This window comes from Leptosomus discolor, chromosome 11 (assembly GCF_034619465.1).
Source record: "Leptosomus discolor isolate bLepDis1 chromosome 11, bLepDis1.hap2, whole genome shotgun sequence".
Taxonomy (NCBI): Eukaryota; Metazoa; Chordata; class Aves; order Leptosomiformes; family Leptosomidae; genus Leptosomus; species Leptosomus discolor.
This window is the reverse complement of record NC_141401.1, coordinates 17445553-17461227: the sequence shown is the minus strand read 5'-3', so window position 1 is coordinate 17461227 and position 15675 is coordinate 17445553.

Genomic DNA, 15675 nt, shown 5'->3' with positions numbered 1-15675 from the left:
CAGAGTGGTTGCTGAAGGCCAGAGCACAGCAGGAAGCGCAGGGCTTCCATCCTGCGCCTCCAGGCAGCGCAACACGGCACTCGGCTTTAGGATGTTAAACCACCGTCACCTCCAGCACAATGAGCCATGTAGCAAGCTTCGAATGATGGGAAACCAAGAGACATTGCACAGGTACCTGGTCTTAACTGGGAAGAAGGGGATCAGCCCTACCTGCCCCCACCGTAGCCGACCCTGGCTAGCCCAAAATTTCTTCTCCCAGCTTCCCAGGCCCTCGCCCTTCCCGCTCTCAGCTGCATTCTACACTGCCGCATCCCTGGAGGCAGCAACAGGGTGGGGGGAACAAAAAAAAGACACCCCCATGCAACCTGAAAAAGCGCCAGGAGTCACTCGCTGAGATTAGCTGGTGGCAATTACACTGAGGAGACATAATTAACACATGAAACAGCTTCTTCTCAGCAGCCACCCAGCCAGCTACTTGGCCCCAGCCGCCCGCTCTCCAGATCTCTTAAGAAATCCTGAAATCCTTGACCACCCATTTGGATGAAGTTCCTCTCCAGCAGCACTGTCCTCCCCTTCCCCATCAAGCTCCAGGCCTGCCAGCTCCTGGTACTATTTATGAGCAACACTTCAAAAACAGGTGACTTAAAGAGAAATGAGAAAGGAAGGTGAAAAAAAAAAAAAACCAACCCTCAACCACCACACATACACACAAATTTCTTCAAACCCCAGCAGGCAGGAGCCTGGAAAGCAGCTTCATGGTGCGTTTCCAGAGATGCAAACACTGTAAAAATGCCAGGGATTCTTTCATCAGACAGGCTGCCACAGCCAGACCATTTTCCATCTGCTCTCCACAGCATCCTCAGCTCTGTACAGCTAATAATCCGCGCTCTGACAGGTCATTACAAAGATTTTTAACCCCAGGAGCCAGGGGCTAGCATGCAAGCTGGAAATGAAAAGCACTGACCTCTCATTTCAGCAGCAGAAAAAGTGCCAAATCAGGAGATCACTTTGTGCACCAGAGTCACTAATGGCTTCCCAAAGCTGCCCTGTATGTTTCTGTCACCGCCTCCTCCTCCTCCTCTTCCTCCTCCTGCCCCAGCACCCACTCCCCAGCCCTGAGCCAGGGCATCCAGCCCAACCCCACCAACCTGCCTCTCCTCAAACCACCGACAGGGCTGGCGATGGGCAGCAACCATCCCATCTCTGCACGGCGTAGACCTCCCCGGCCGGCGTGTGGTGCCACAGCCAGCGCCCTTTGTGCTGCGGACCCACACCGATTCCTTTGTCCAGATGGGCAAAGCTGGTAACAAGGTGGATGAACCAGATTTTTAGGTGGTAACAGCCCCTTCCCCGCCCAAAGTTGAGGCCCAATGTCCAGCCACAACCTCATCAGACAGGGCTCGTGGACAGGGCGCTGCTGCACACAACCAACACACAAGCTACCGGAGGGGCTCAGCCTCCAACTCCAAGAGCTGCCCGCCCAAGGTTGGAGCACGCAAAGGGCCATGGCCAGCTCAGATCAGAGGGACAAACGGAGAAGAATTTAGCCTGGCACTCGCAGGAAGGCGACAAACAATCCACAGGGTTGTATTGCAACAGGCACAGCATCACCCACTCCACGCAAAGCCTCCATGAAGCCAGCTTGGCCAGCTCTCAGCTCACACCAGGGAACTTGCCTTGCTGTTTTAAGTGCATATATACATACACGCATACATATACATAAATATTATTTATATGTATGAAATAAGGAGAGCAGATGAGCGGGGCTTTGGTCTGAAACTATGCAAACAGCAGCAGCCTTTGCCAATTCCTACCACAACAAAAGGAAGAAGGAGCCCAGAAGTCCGCTGGGTCCCTGGCGATTAGAGAGCCAGGAACAGTCAAAGGGTTAGAAAATGAGGAGAAAAACATTCACCCTACGGAGGAGGCGTCGAGGGAGCCTGAGCTCTGCTAATGCAGAGGGAAAGGAACCACAAACAGGACAGACAAGAACATGCTGGATCTGCAAGAGCAGAGGAAAGGCACATTGTGTTGAGAGCAGGGCAGGGAGCTCAAGACCTGCCACCGCAGGAAGAGGCATCAGGGCAGGATCGGCCCTTTCCAGCCCAGGGCCGAAGGCTAAGACACTGGTACGCAATTTGAGGGGATACCCTGAATGTCACCCATTGCACGTGGCTCTAAAGCATTTCCTGCAGCTCAAACATCCCCTCCCTGAAACTCCCATCCCAATTCCCCATTTTCCTGCTCCAAAGAGCCACTCTCACAGGCTCAACTTCTGCAGCCAAAGGAGCATTTCGGGCCCCTCTCCCCAGTAAGACCCCCAGAGACCCCCGACATGCCACGTGGTCAATATTATGGGCAGATGGGAACACCTGGCTAAGGCATCCCACGGTCCAAAGAAGGAGGTCCCTTTTCCACCACCTGGTTTGCCCAAGCTGGAGAAATGCCGGGTGCTATCCAGATCCTCCCCACTCTCCTGCTGGGGGGAGTAACGCCACCACAAATCACAGCATCTCATAAAGCAGACCGAGGAGATTGATTCAGCTATAAACGTGTCCTTCCCCTTACCTTCCGCCATCGCGGGATTGATCCCTGCGCAACACAAAAAGCATGTGCTCACTTGTTGGCCTGGAGACCTGCCAACAAAGCATTTTAAGAGCAGTCCTGGAGAGCAGATCCTACAAGGAGACAGCTTTCTGCTTGGGAATGCTGCACACACAGAGCACCAGACATGAATAATTCAGCTCCATTAGGTGCAGAGACCTCTACAATCCGCATCTACAGGCTGGGACGGAGCCAACCGTACTAAGAGACAAACCTGAAAGTTCACTTTCAGAGCTGCAAACACACCTAGAGAAAGCTATTCAAACAGAATAGCTCGCCTTCAAAAAGGGAGTGAGGAAACCGCACAAGCCCCCGGCTCTTTGTGCTAAAACATGCACAGGATGCTCAGCAGCTGAGCCCGCACCACGCCGGCTTTCTCTACCAGTTACCAGAGGCCAAGAAACCAAAGCGGGGAAGGATTGAACACCCAAGGGCAGCGAGAGGCAGGAGAAAGCTCTTCTCCTGGCAGCAACCAGCCCACACATAGGGAGACTATTTCATACCCATGTGCTCCAGCCTGCAGCGCTCCAGGATCAGCCTCTGGTGGCTTCCAGACATGACCGACTGCAATTTTCACCCTGATTAACTTTCAGGAATGCCCGCAAGAAGGAGCGGCAAAGACAACGGGGGGGGGGGGGGGGGGGGGGCGCCATAATCTCCAGGACGCAGCGTTTCCTCTGGCGGGGCGCAAGACAGGGAGCAGAGGGTTTCAGCAAGATGCTTGCCCCGGCCAGGAGTGACCCTGGAGAGCAAAGAGAGCCCTCCGCTCCCTCCCAGGGGGAGGCAAAGGCAGCTCCAACAGCCAGGCAAGAGCATCCATGGAAGAGATGCTGGCCCCCGTTGCTTGCCAAGACCCCAAAGGGCTCGCCAGGAGCCCCCAGCCCTGCTCCGCCGAGGCGGCGGCACGAGGGGCCGCAGTACCGAGGCCCTTCCTCCCGCCGCTGGCAGCCAGCCGGCAGCTCTCCCCATACACTGCCTCCGCACAAGATCCCTTTTTGTTTCCTTTTACGACTAAAGAAACTCGGGGCGGGGAGAGGGGGGAAACACGGCTGCCTTTTCCGAGCTGCCGCGCTCGCTCCCCACTCGGCTCCTACCACCGCATTTGTAATCCCCCAGCTGGGCTTGTTTGGGTTGGATTTTTGTTAAGTAACTCCCATGTCTTTTCTGCAGATTTCTTTTTAAGATGTTCCCCTCTCTCCCCGCCCCCTCTCTCTAGAGATGGGGGAGAAAAAAAAAAAAAAAAAAAAAGAGAGAGAAAAGAGAAATGTTGAACGCGAGCCAGCTGGCACGCACAAGAGGAGACGGAGAAATCTGCACAAAGGAGCTTCCTCACTCACTTGCTGCTTTCAGCTCAAGAAATCACGCAGGGGAGGAGGGTTTGCTCTCCCCCATACATCAGTCAAGCCGTAGCAGACAAAGGAGATTTACCATGACACCCTCCAGAACTGCCACCCAACAGGGGCAGGATCCCTCAATCGCCTTTGCCCAGCAGGAGTCCGAGCTGTTGCAAAACACGCTGAAGCGCACGGCTTCAAAACAAGCTGTTCAATGTGGAATTAAGCAAGATTTTGAATGGAAGAGCTGAGCTCCCGCCTCCTCGCTCACACAAGGCGCCGGGAGAACTTCGGTGGCTCTTGGGGCTGAACAGGACGGCGCCGGCAGGCTGCCAGGAGGGAGAAGGCTGAACCCAATTTAAATAAAATGGAGCCACCCTTCTTTTTTTAATATGGAGGTGCACCCCACCAAGACTACATCTTCCAGCATGCACTGCAGCCGGAGCGCCCGGAGAGACGGCGAGAAACTTATGTCGGGACTCCAAGTTTCCATTTCCATAGGCTGAGCCTTGACCCTGGAGATGAACCTGACACAGGGCAGCACTCAAGTCATGAGTCATTTGTTGGCATTCTTGAGAAAAGCCTGAAATATTTCAGTCCAGGCATTACAAAAGCAGGACAGACAGAGGTCACTGGAAGAGGCTGGAGATGGAGGAAGACGGGGGAGGTGAGCAAAGACCTCTTTGGTGTAGGGGTGGCCAGGCAATCAACCCACTCATAGCAAAGCTCAGGAGATTTATCAGTCACAACACCCACCTACCACCAAATACACACTCAAGCGTCAACTTCACGTTCATCATGAGTCAAGAGATGCAGCTCGGATCAAAATTCGCTCATGACCTTAACACACAACCTTTACAGCAACATTCAGCAAGACTACAGCACACAAAGAAGTCCAGCAAAACTGTAGATACAAGACAGTGGCACATGGTGCCAGATCTCAGCCTGGGTGCATCTGAAGAAAACACCAGATTAGCTAAAACTCAGCGTTTACTTCTTATTGACACTTCTTTAACCTCGATGCCAAACAGGCATTGAGGAGAAACTTGACCTAGGCTTAAAAACCCAACGTTTCTGAACACAGCTCAACGGCAAAGCCACCCTCGCCAGACCCCCTCACTTCCCTCAACTTCCAAACAAGCCAAACACGTCACTGATATGCGAGGCACACAAAAAGCAGGGAACAAAAAAAGGAGGAAACATGTCAGGCCTTCTTTTATATTACAAAATGGGGAAAACTGGAACAACGTCCTCTTTAATCCTCCCATCACTCTTGGAAATATCATCACCAAAGTCCCAATTTTTTGTTTGTTCGTGCCTTGAGAGCCTGCAGTTCTTCAGATTTACAGTTACTTGATTTTGACATCTCTCAACCCTTGCAATTTTTCAAGCTACCTACCTCTGTACTGAATAAAACACAACTCGCATTTCCTCCACCAACACACAAGGAAGTTCATATTTCAAGAAAACTAATGGCGAGAGAAACATCACGCAAGTGCGGTCCTCAACTCAAGCAGAAGGCACATCAATACCTACGGACCCACATGAAGGCACCAAACGTCACTTCATTTCATTCCCATGAAGGACAGCAAGCAGACATCACCTTCTCAGTATGCCCGCTTGCTCTCCGCTGAATCGCGCTGCTGGAGTCACTTCTCCGATGGGAAGCTGAGCAAGCACCACCATTACACACAAGTGTGAACATACGTGTCAACGCCACTCAAGTCGTAGAACTGTAGAGCAGACCAGGTTGGAAGGGACCTTGAAAGGTCACCTGGTCCAAACTTCTGTGGAAAAGGGGGCCCAGATGAAATTATCCACCATCCTGTCCAGGCACATCTTTAAAACCTCCAGCGATGTGGACTCTACCATGTCCCCAAGGACGGTGTTTCAGTGAATGATTGTTCTCACCGTAAAAAATTTCTTTCTTATGTTGAGGTGAAATCTTTCCTGGTGCAACTTGTATCCACTGCCCTTTGACTTCTCCATGTGGCTCCGTGTGAAGAGAGAGCCTTCACCCTCTTTGTAGCCACCCTCTAAGTCCAGCGACCTGCCTGCACGCACAGCCCTCCTACAGAGAGCTGATGGACCTCCTGCCAGGCAGGAGCCAGGTTTGCAGGAAAGGTCACAGCGGTGGGATAAAGCAGCAGCACAGACTAAAGGAGCATTGAGCACAGCCAGGGCAGATGAGAGCTGCACCAGCGCTTCATTACGACTCTCATGACACTGTCCTGTGCGAGGCACGTCCCCTTCCCAAGCCTCTGACGCAGAGATGAGCAGGTAGCAGCAAGGCTCAGGCTTGGCTATTCCTCCAGAAGACACTGGCTGGACTGTAGTCTGCTCATCCAAAAACACCAGGCTAGACTTCTTCCAGCAAGCACGACCTTTCCAACTTCAAAATCTCTGACAGTTACAAATGGCCAAGAGCTTTCTCAGCAATACCAGCACTCAGATCCACATCTATAAACATAAACGGGTGCCCAGTGCTCTTAACATTCAGCTGTAATGGGAAAGAGGAATTGAAAAAGCCACACGCATGGGAGAAGCAGCATTCGGTGGGTAAAATAACAGAGCCAGCTTCCTTCCTGCAAGCTCAGCTCTCAGATCTATCCTGACTCAGGGACGCCCAACAGGGATTTACCCCACACCATTGCGTCTGCATGCTGGAAGACACCACCACGTAATTGCCGTGCCCAGACCTGCATGAGATGGTTTAACAGTAACTAGAAACAGCCCCATCTTCACCCAAAACCTGCATCCCCTGCTCGCCCCATGATCCCCACATGCCACCCCGCATGACTGCAGCTGTCACTGTGTCACCGGCACCTGGCAGTGCCTGGCAGGCAGCACCACAGGAGCGGAGAGGCATCACCCTGGGGTTTGGCTGTTGAAGGCTGACACATGGACCCCGCTGACAGCTACACAGTGGCAAAAGCAAAAAGCGACCCCGTGAGCAACAGCCAGCCAGGATTCACTCAGAAGTGCTTCAGGTGAGTCTAAGCTAGACAAGCCAGTGCACTATGGCTCACCAGAGGTGCTGCTGGCAGCACCACACGCGGCCCCAGAGCTCTCCTACCACCACAAAGCCCATTCTTGCTGAACCCAGCCAGACATGCCACTGCTGGTTGTTGCCAAAAATAGCATTAAACACTCAAAACGGGACATCTGAGCAAATCTGTTTGGCATCGAGCTCTGCATCGTGATGCTTCCCATAGGGATAAACTTGGAGGTTGACTGTCCCTCAAGCAGACAGCTGGTTTCCACCAGGAAAGTGGAGCAGCCATGCAGATTTAAAACCAGTCTAGTTACACCCTTGCTAACCCCAATGCAGAAGTGAAGTGATTTACAAGAGGCTTAAACATATCTGAATCGTGACCTGTCCTCAAGTGCAACCTAGAAGCGGGTAGACAGCACGTAAAAATAACCAAAAAGGCTTACAAATTTCAGACAAAGCTCCGCGCAGGCTGGAAGGTTGCCAGCAGCCTGAGAAAGTCTGCAGCAAGAGGAAGCAGCAAGATGGATGTGACCAGGAAAGATCCCCAAAGCATCAGTCACGGACATGGGAAGAAAGAAGAGCTGGCGAAGACCAAAGGCAACCAACAGGCATAAATAACTGCTGTAATAAATGCCAGAAAAAAGGAGCTCGCCCTTTTCTCCCTGCTTGCCCAACGCCATCGGCAGGGTTGCAGAAAGGCACCTGCAGTTTCGGCAGCAGCCCAGGCTCCTGGGCATTGGTGGGAGCAGAGCGGGCGCCTCTGAACCAGCCATTTGTACCCATTCCTTACAGGGCTTTGGAGGCAGTGAGGCTCCTCACCTTGCTCCCGGCCACCCTGGTATCCCTGCTGTTCCCCAACCCCACAGTGGTCCCAGTCCAAAGCTGGGGCCCTCACGGTTGCAGCCGCACAGGCTTCCAACAAGGATCACCCTCCACCGAGGTGCAGCAGGAAACCACCAGCCGTGTTGGCAGACACGGGGAGGGCTCCGGGCCGAAGTCAACGTCTCATTTCTGTCTTCTCCATCCAAAGGATGGGCACCAGAGCAATCCCAGCTGAGCGATGCCCAGTTAGGTGGCATCTCCCAGCCACAGCCCTACCTCAACAGGAAAGGGGTACACAGCAGCACAATTTGGAGAGGACAGACAGACACTCACTTGCTTGCTCCGAGGGAAGGGAGAGCTTCTGGGCTTTATTTTTTTCTTTTAGGAGAAGAGCATGCAGGCAACCTTGGCCGTTTCCCAGGCTTCAGAAGAGGACAAACATCTCTCCACTGCTCCAAAAATGAAGGAGCCGCCACTTCACCTAGTAATGCCTTTAATTCCCTTCATTCAATAAGCAATTAGGGCACCTTGGCTACACAAGCAAAGGCTTCATTTGCAGCAGAGGACCATACGTGCGGCTGTAACCTCCCTTGCAGTCAAACCATCAGCCTGGGAACACTTCGGGAAAAGCCAACCAGGCTGCAAAGTAAAGGAGGAGGCAAGGAGTATGGAGACAGGGACAAACACAAGCAGAGTGAGCACCACGCCAAGAAATCCCTTTTTTTTTCTCCCTGGGAGGGATAATAAATAGGTGTATGTCACAGATTAATAAAGCCCATTTGCAAAGCTATGATTTACATCAGAAAGTTGCTAATTCACACTAATGACCCATTGCAAATTGCCGAATTTTGTGAATTAGCCAGCATGTAAAGGAATACAATAAAAACCAGCAAGAACCATGCATCAAAGTGTACTTGGCTTCTTTTGGTCGTCATAGTTTGCTTTTAAATACTTGTGGCAATAGGTAAAGTGGGAAGTTACAGATCAGATGTGAAATCCCCCCAAAAAATAAACAGGAGATCTTCAGGACAAGAAACTCCACCACGGCATCACCTACTAAATCTTTGGGGAAGGAGCAGTAATTCTCCTGGAGATTAGTAAGACTCTACCTCTTCAATTGAATTCACGGCTAAGTCATTACACACCTAATTTTCACTCCTTTAAAAGCTGCAAAGCAGACTCCTCCCGAGCCACCCTTTTCCCCCACACACCCCAGGATAACTCTGAGCCAAATCTTTGGAGTCACTTGAGCCCGGAACGCTCCTCTTAATCAAAACCACAAACAAGCTTAGCAAATTTATTAAAATCATTCTCAAACTGCTTCATTTTGTTATCAATAAATCGGCGTAGCCACGCAAAGAGACAAGACGTCACATGTGATGTAGCTCTGTACAAAGATATCATCCTTCCAGCCGTCAGAAGGGTGGCTGAGCGGGCTCCAGAACAGCTCAGAGGGAAAATCCGATGCCACAAAACCTTTCTGTGTCCACGATGTGCTCAGGGAAGGAGCGGCATAAAGGGACAATGTAATATTTCCTTTTTCTTTATTTTCTTACTCCATAAACAAGGAAATGAACTGTAGAGGTTGAGCATTTAATGTTTAAACAAAAAATAGCAAGATTCTCCTGAAATTATCCTTATTCACCCACAAAAACACACTTCCATCCTTTTATATCCTCTCTGTACACACACACCCTCTCACACAACATCTGAGCTGACACTTGAGCAGCTACGTCAGTAGTTTTTGTGCATGTGAAGGACACTCAGCTGGAGCAAAAGCAAAACTACCTCTTGGTTTCATCTCAAAAACTGATTTTTCACCAAAACCTAGAAGTGAAATAGGCATTTCCTTTAAAGAAACTATATAAATTCAAAAAAAGAAATCACATGAGCAACTAGAGTCACCAAGCGAGTTTCCCAGACAGGCAGCCATTCCCTATTTTCTCTACTGTAGGATTGTCAGAGCAAAACCTGACCCCTTCCTCTGAAATCCCATCACACCACAAGGCACTGACCCTCATTAGCAGGGAAGTCCAACTGCATGGCAAAAGAAGCCACATCCCAGTGGGATCTTGTTTTAGTCCCTTCCCTGAAATCAAGCAGCACCCCTTCCTCATCTGAGCTGACCCAGCACGGGGGCGTGGAGCAGACTGGCTGCTGCTGGCGTGGCCAAAGCTCCAGTTCAGTAGCTACACGTGGCCACCAATAAGCTCCTGGGGCAGCCGCACACTCTGAGCTGGCCCATCTACCTACCCGCGATCTTACAAGAGCCCCTTCACACCCAGATGAGCTCCTCGGCATACCCCCCTACATCCCTAAAACCCTCCTGGAGTCAGGCACCCCCACACAACGGCACCATCCTCCCTCTGGCCGCTACCACTGCAGCCCAAGCATCCAAACTCTGACTTTCCAGAATAAGCAGGCAAGCTCCATGGGGAAGGCAGCAGCTCTCCCCATACCCAGAGAGCCGACACACACTTGACCCGTGTCCATGAAGCAGCAGAAGAGGCATCACAGGAGAATTGCAGACAGCCCAGGCCACCTCCAGGTGCTTCTCAAAAAAATGTCTCCACAAACCACCATTAGCTGCGAAGAAATACAGGGCAGGTTAGGGAATATGACTCTCACAATCCAGAGGTTGGGGAAACATCAGTCCATATTCTGCAGCATGCCTGCAAAGGCAAACACAGACTTCACCTTGAACTCGGTGGGAAACCACCCCATCTCCTGCCGACTACCCAAAGCTGATTCACTCGCTGCGTTCACCGTGTAAGAGCAACCGAGCACGGTTAAACTGTCGCCAGCCCCTGGCAAGGTCACCTGCGGCCTCACCTCCTTTCAGTAGGGAGCCAGCAGGCGAGGCGCTCCCCGCAAGCATCTGCCCGCTCACTGCCTGCCCCTGGCAGGCCCTGCCTCCAGCCAGGGAAGCCGGCCAGAAGCAGCAGCGTCAACACTCAAAGGGCATAGCTGCGCACGCACGCCACCACACATCCCCGAAACAACATACCTGGGACCATAAATACCATCTTATTTACATAATACTCCGGATAAAGGGGACAAAGAGGCTTATTGCATTACATCTGGGACTAGCATTGCATCAGCACCCAGAGGCCCTAATCCCCGTCGGAGCCCTGCGCAGCAGGACGGCAGTGAGGTGCATCCCCACTCCCAGCCCATCCAAGGTCGAGAGCAAAACAACAGAGCCCAGCTCTTCCTCTTCCCTCCACAAGCAAGCAGGGAAAGACCCCTTTTTAGGCAGCGTACACCCAGGAAATACCAAGTGAATCACAGTGTCGGGCACGACACGCAATTCTGGTCTCCAATCGCCTTTCTATCGCAGCTCAGCCCCAGGGGCACCATCCCAGTCATGGGTCTCCAACCTCTGTCACAACGTGGACATGACTCAGACATGGACTTGGTTTCGGTAGGGACGCCCATGTGGAAATGCTAAGAAGACGAGGCAGCTTCTGGTTTTCTTTAATTTATGCAATTAAAACTGAAAAGATACTGTAAATAGTCCGGAGGCAAATTTTGATTCCACGCGGCCCAGTTCTCGGAGAATACACCAGACGGAGCGAACTCTGGTCCTTCCTTCTTGTTCGTACATAATAAAGACATAGAAGCTGTTAGGTAGCTCTGACACAGCGTGAGAACCCCTCAACCGCCTTTATACTTCGTGAGCCTTTTCTTCCTGAAAACAGCACATTTTCAGCCAGCCTAACGATTTAAAGGGAAAAAGCTTCAGAGGCAGCAGAAATCATGCCCGCCAACGTCCAACAGGTCGGGTGCAGTGAGCGCGAGGGGACTTTGCAACCTTGCAGCTGCAGAGAGGGAAAGATTATTTGCTGTTGCCACCCAGCCCGCAGCACAGGGCTACAGATGGACGAACGTCCTTTATTCGCAGCAGCTTCTCCCACCCCAAAAGACAACACCGTTTTCAGCACGCGCATAGGACACCACGATAGGGTAACACGTATTAAGAGACACCTACTTGTGTATACGCGCACGCACCAGCCCCTCTGGCTAACGAGCAGCCTAATGGCGACTCACAAAACACACAGACCCTCCACTGGAAACCAACTCCAAGCACCCAGCTTGGGGAAAAAAAAAAAAGAAAAAAAAAGAAAAGAAAAAACCCAACGACACCACCTCCCCGTGTCCTGGCCATACTCAATTACAGATCATTACAATTTGCTTGATAATTAATTTCCTCTGGTGGCTCTAACTGGCTCACAGCCCTTGTCCTGATCGCGAGGCCAGTTTAGGTGAAACATTAAATCCTTGTCCTTTTGCACCACCGCGACGGCCGCGCTCCTGGTGCTGCGCACGTCTCCCTTCCTCAGCCAGCTCGATCCCGCAGGGAGAGGAGAAAACCTTGCTGGATGAACGAGGGCATAAAAGGGCAAGGATTTTTGTTTCAAGACTGAAGCAGCTTCAAAATAATAAATTATAAATTATTTCTGGTCAAGAGCTGATCAATAAAATAAGCTGACTGGATTTTTCAAGCGCCATGCGTGTGCAGTCGCGTACTGCCAACAAAGAGCTAGAAATGTGCAGCATAATCCGATGCCAGAGTCATCGCACAAAGCATGGAAATAGGTTTTCCTGAGGATGTCCAAGCGGGGAAGGCTGTGAGCACCCGTGCTGCCCCTGCGCACGCCAGAGCCTGAAACCAGCCCTGATGCCCGGCACCCTTAATTCTTCTGGGGGGAGGTGGGGGAAGGGGGCCCACGAGCTCTTTGGTGTGTGACCCAAAAAACGTGTGTGTCCAACACCTCCTCCAAGGGAAAAGGGCCGTCCCAGAACGCGGGGAAAAGGAAAGAAAAGGAAAAAAAAACCCACACAACAAAAAACCCAGGGCTGCCGGGAGATGGAGGGGAGCCAAGTCTCACAGACCAGACCTGAACCTGTGACCTTCCCCGTGTTCGCGAGGGGCGGGAGAGCTGCACGGCAGGAGCGTCCTGGCCCCGCAGCCACCCGCAGCCTTTATGGGACGCCTCGGCGGCGCAGCCACGTTGTCACGGCGGTGTCACCCCCCGGGACGGTGGCCCCAGGAGCGGGGCTCCGCAAGGGCAGCGCGGGGGCTCGCAGGGAGCCCCCGGGGCGACCGAGGGGGGCTGGAGCCAGAGGAGCTCTGCTCTCCGTGCTTGCCCCCCCCCACCGCCCCCCAACACACACAAGCGACTCCCGCTCACCAATCGCCTTCGGGAAAATTTAATCTGCCGTGATTTGCACCTAGAACCCCCCGCGAGGGGCCGCGTCCACCCCCCCGTCGGCACCCCAAAAGGGCTGGGGTGCGACCTCCCGGGGGAATCAGCCCTCCCGGTGCCCCCCCGGTCCCCAAGCCCTCTCTGAGTCAAGAGGGAGAGCGTCCCCCCCCGCCCCCAGGGACACAGCTGCCCCCTCGGGAACCACATCCTCAGCCCCACGGCCGAGATGCATCGCCCCCACCCTAAAACCCCGACCCCCACCCCAAAACCTGCCCCGCCGGTGACCCCACACACGGGGGATTCCCCCCCTCTCCGCAGCCGTGGAGGCTCCATGACGCCCCCGACGCCCCCGCGGCGGTGGGACACGCGGGGGACACAGCCCAGACCCCCCCCGCAGCTGGAGGATCCGCACCCCACGCACACGGGGAGCCCTCCCGCCACACAGCCCGGGGCGGCGGGACCGGGACCCCAGGCCCAACCGCCCCATGGATGCCCCCAGGCCCCCCCCCGCGGCGCCACGGCCACGGGGAAGGTGACCCCCGCGGTCGCAGGGGGGTAACCCCGCACCCCTGGGGGGACACCCGACCCCCACAGGCCTCAACACCCGGGGGGGGGGGGGCGTCCCCAACGGTCACGGGGGAGGGGGCAGCCACGCACCCGCGTCCCAACGGTCACGGAGGGACGTCTCCGGACCACGGCGACGGCGCCCAGCCACGGGAGGGGACCCAAACCGTGCGGGGGGGGGCTCAAAGGCCAGGGGAGGGGGGTCCCGGCCCCAAGGGCCGCGGGGGAAGGCCCCAACGGTCACCGAGGGGGGGGTAACACGGGCCACAACGGTCGCGCGGGGGCAACGGCCCGGGCCCAACGGTGACTGAGGGGAACTGAGGCCAGGCCCAACGGCCGCGGGGGATCCCTAACCGACGCCCCCCCCACCACCACCACCCCTGCACCGCCGGGGCGCCGCGGGGTCGGACCGGGCCCACACTCACCCGGCTTCGCTCCCGTCCCGGGCGGCCCTAAGTCTCCTCCATGGGGCCGCCTGGCCGCTCCTCCGCTCCGCCGGCAGCTAGGGGCCGGCCGCCGGGGCCGCCATGCCACCCGCGCCTGTGGGCCGCGCCGCGCCGCGCAGGCCGCGCCGGTGTCCGCCTGGCGGGGCGGGGCGGGGCGGGCGCTCGGCTCCGCTCGGCTCCGCTCGGCTCGGCGGGGAGGCGGCAGCCCGGAGCCGGAACCCGACCGGCGGCCGGAGCGGGGTGGCGCGGGCGCAGTACAAAACCCGGAAGGTGGAATCCGGAACGGCAGAGCGGAGAGCCCCGCCCCCGGCCGGGCGGAAAACACGGAGCGGCGCGGCCCTCACAAAGGGAGCGTCAGGGCCCGGCAGCCGCGGCCGGAAAACGCGGAGACCGGATGAGGATCAGGAGTCGGAGGATTTCCCTGCCCTGAGGAGCCGGAGCCGCCCCGGTGTCACCTCGGAAAGGGGGAGGGCACCTTTTTGGGGGTGTTTTACACGCTGTGGGGTGTCGTGTGAGACCCCGTGCCCGGCACAGCCCCCCCACGGGTGCGCTATCGGGGGCTGGTTCAGCTCACTGAGCAGGCACCGAACGGCTCAGGCTGGTTTTTGGGCAGGGTACTGGTCAGAAGGACCTGCCAGAAGCGGGCAGGAGGGGCTCACCACCCAGGATGCACCCTGGGGTACCCACATCCACCCCAAAACCCTATGACATCATGCCCCATGCCACCATTTTTCCTCCCTGAATAGGTTTCCAGCGCTGGACGGAGGGAGCATCTTCCTTCCCAAAAGCACCTGGACCTCCAGCCCTCCTCATCCCCAGGAGGCGGCATGTCCCTCAAACCCTCCGCTCCTCGCCCCAAGGCCTCGGTGATGGTCCCGCACTGGCCAGTGAGGAAATTTCAGCTGATCTCAGCAGGGAGTGTCCCAGCCCTGGCCCCAGGACACCCAAAAACGAGCCCAGCGCAGGAGTGGCTGGCCCTGAGCGAGGCAAACTGGCATGGCAAGCTGTGCCGATGGAAGGTGGGGCACACCATCCAAGCTGGCACCCCAGCAGTGCCGAGCTTGGAGCCGGGACGCGGTCCTGCAGCACAGGTGATGGAGCAGGGACCACCATCTCCACCCACCCACCCGGGCTCTGGTACGGGGCATCCCAACCCAGAGAAGTGCCACCATCCTTGGGGATGGCAGGTCTCCTCCTCCAACCTGGTTTCAGGAGGACACCGAATGAGATGCCAATTTCTTCCAATGCTTTTTGTCCCCAAACGAGGGCAATGCAAGACCCAAACCCCTGGCGAAGGAGGTGGGACGCCATGAAGGGCTGGGTTTTGGGTGCCATCACCCCATTTCTCTGGCTTTTGGGGCTGGGGTAGGTGGGAGGGGAGCCAGAAGAGGTTTAAAGCAGTAGGAAAAGAGCACTTAATTTAGCCGGAAAAAGATGAAGAGGAGAAATTCTTCCTTATCACAAACTGTCCTCACATGGCACAAATACAATGCTGGTGGGCCCCAAGACAACCTACGTTAACAAACTGAGGTCAGTTTTTGCCGATTTTTTTTAAAAGGATGGGGTAAAAGATATTCTGGGCATTTGGTGTTGATTTTCAGCACAGCCCAGACCAGGAATGGTGCTCCCGAGGGTGGGAAAACCAGCCTGTGCTGGGAATGCAGAACAAACCAGGAATGGGTCAGCACATCAGTCTGCTC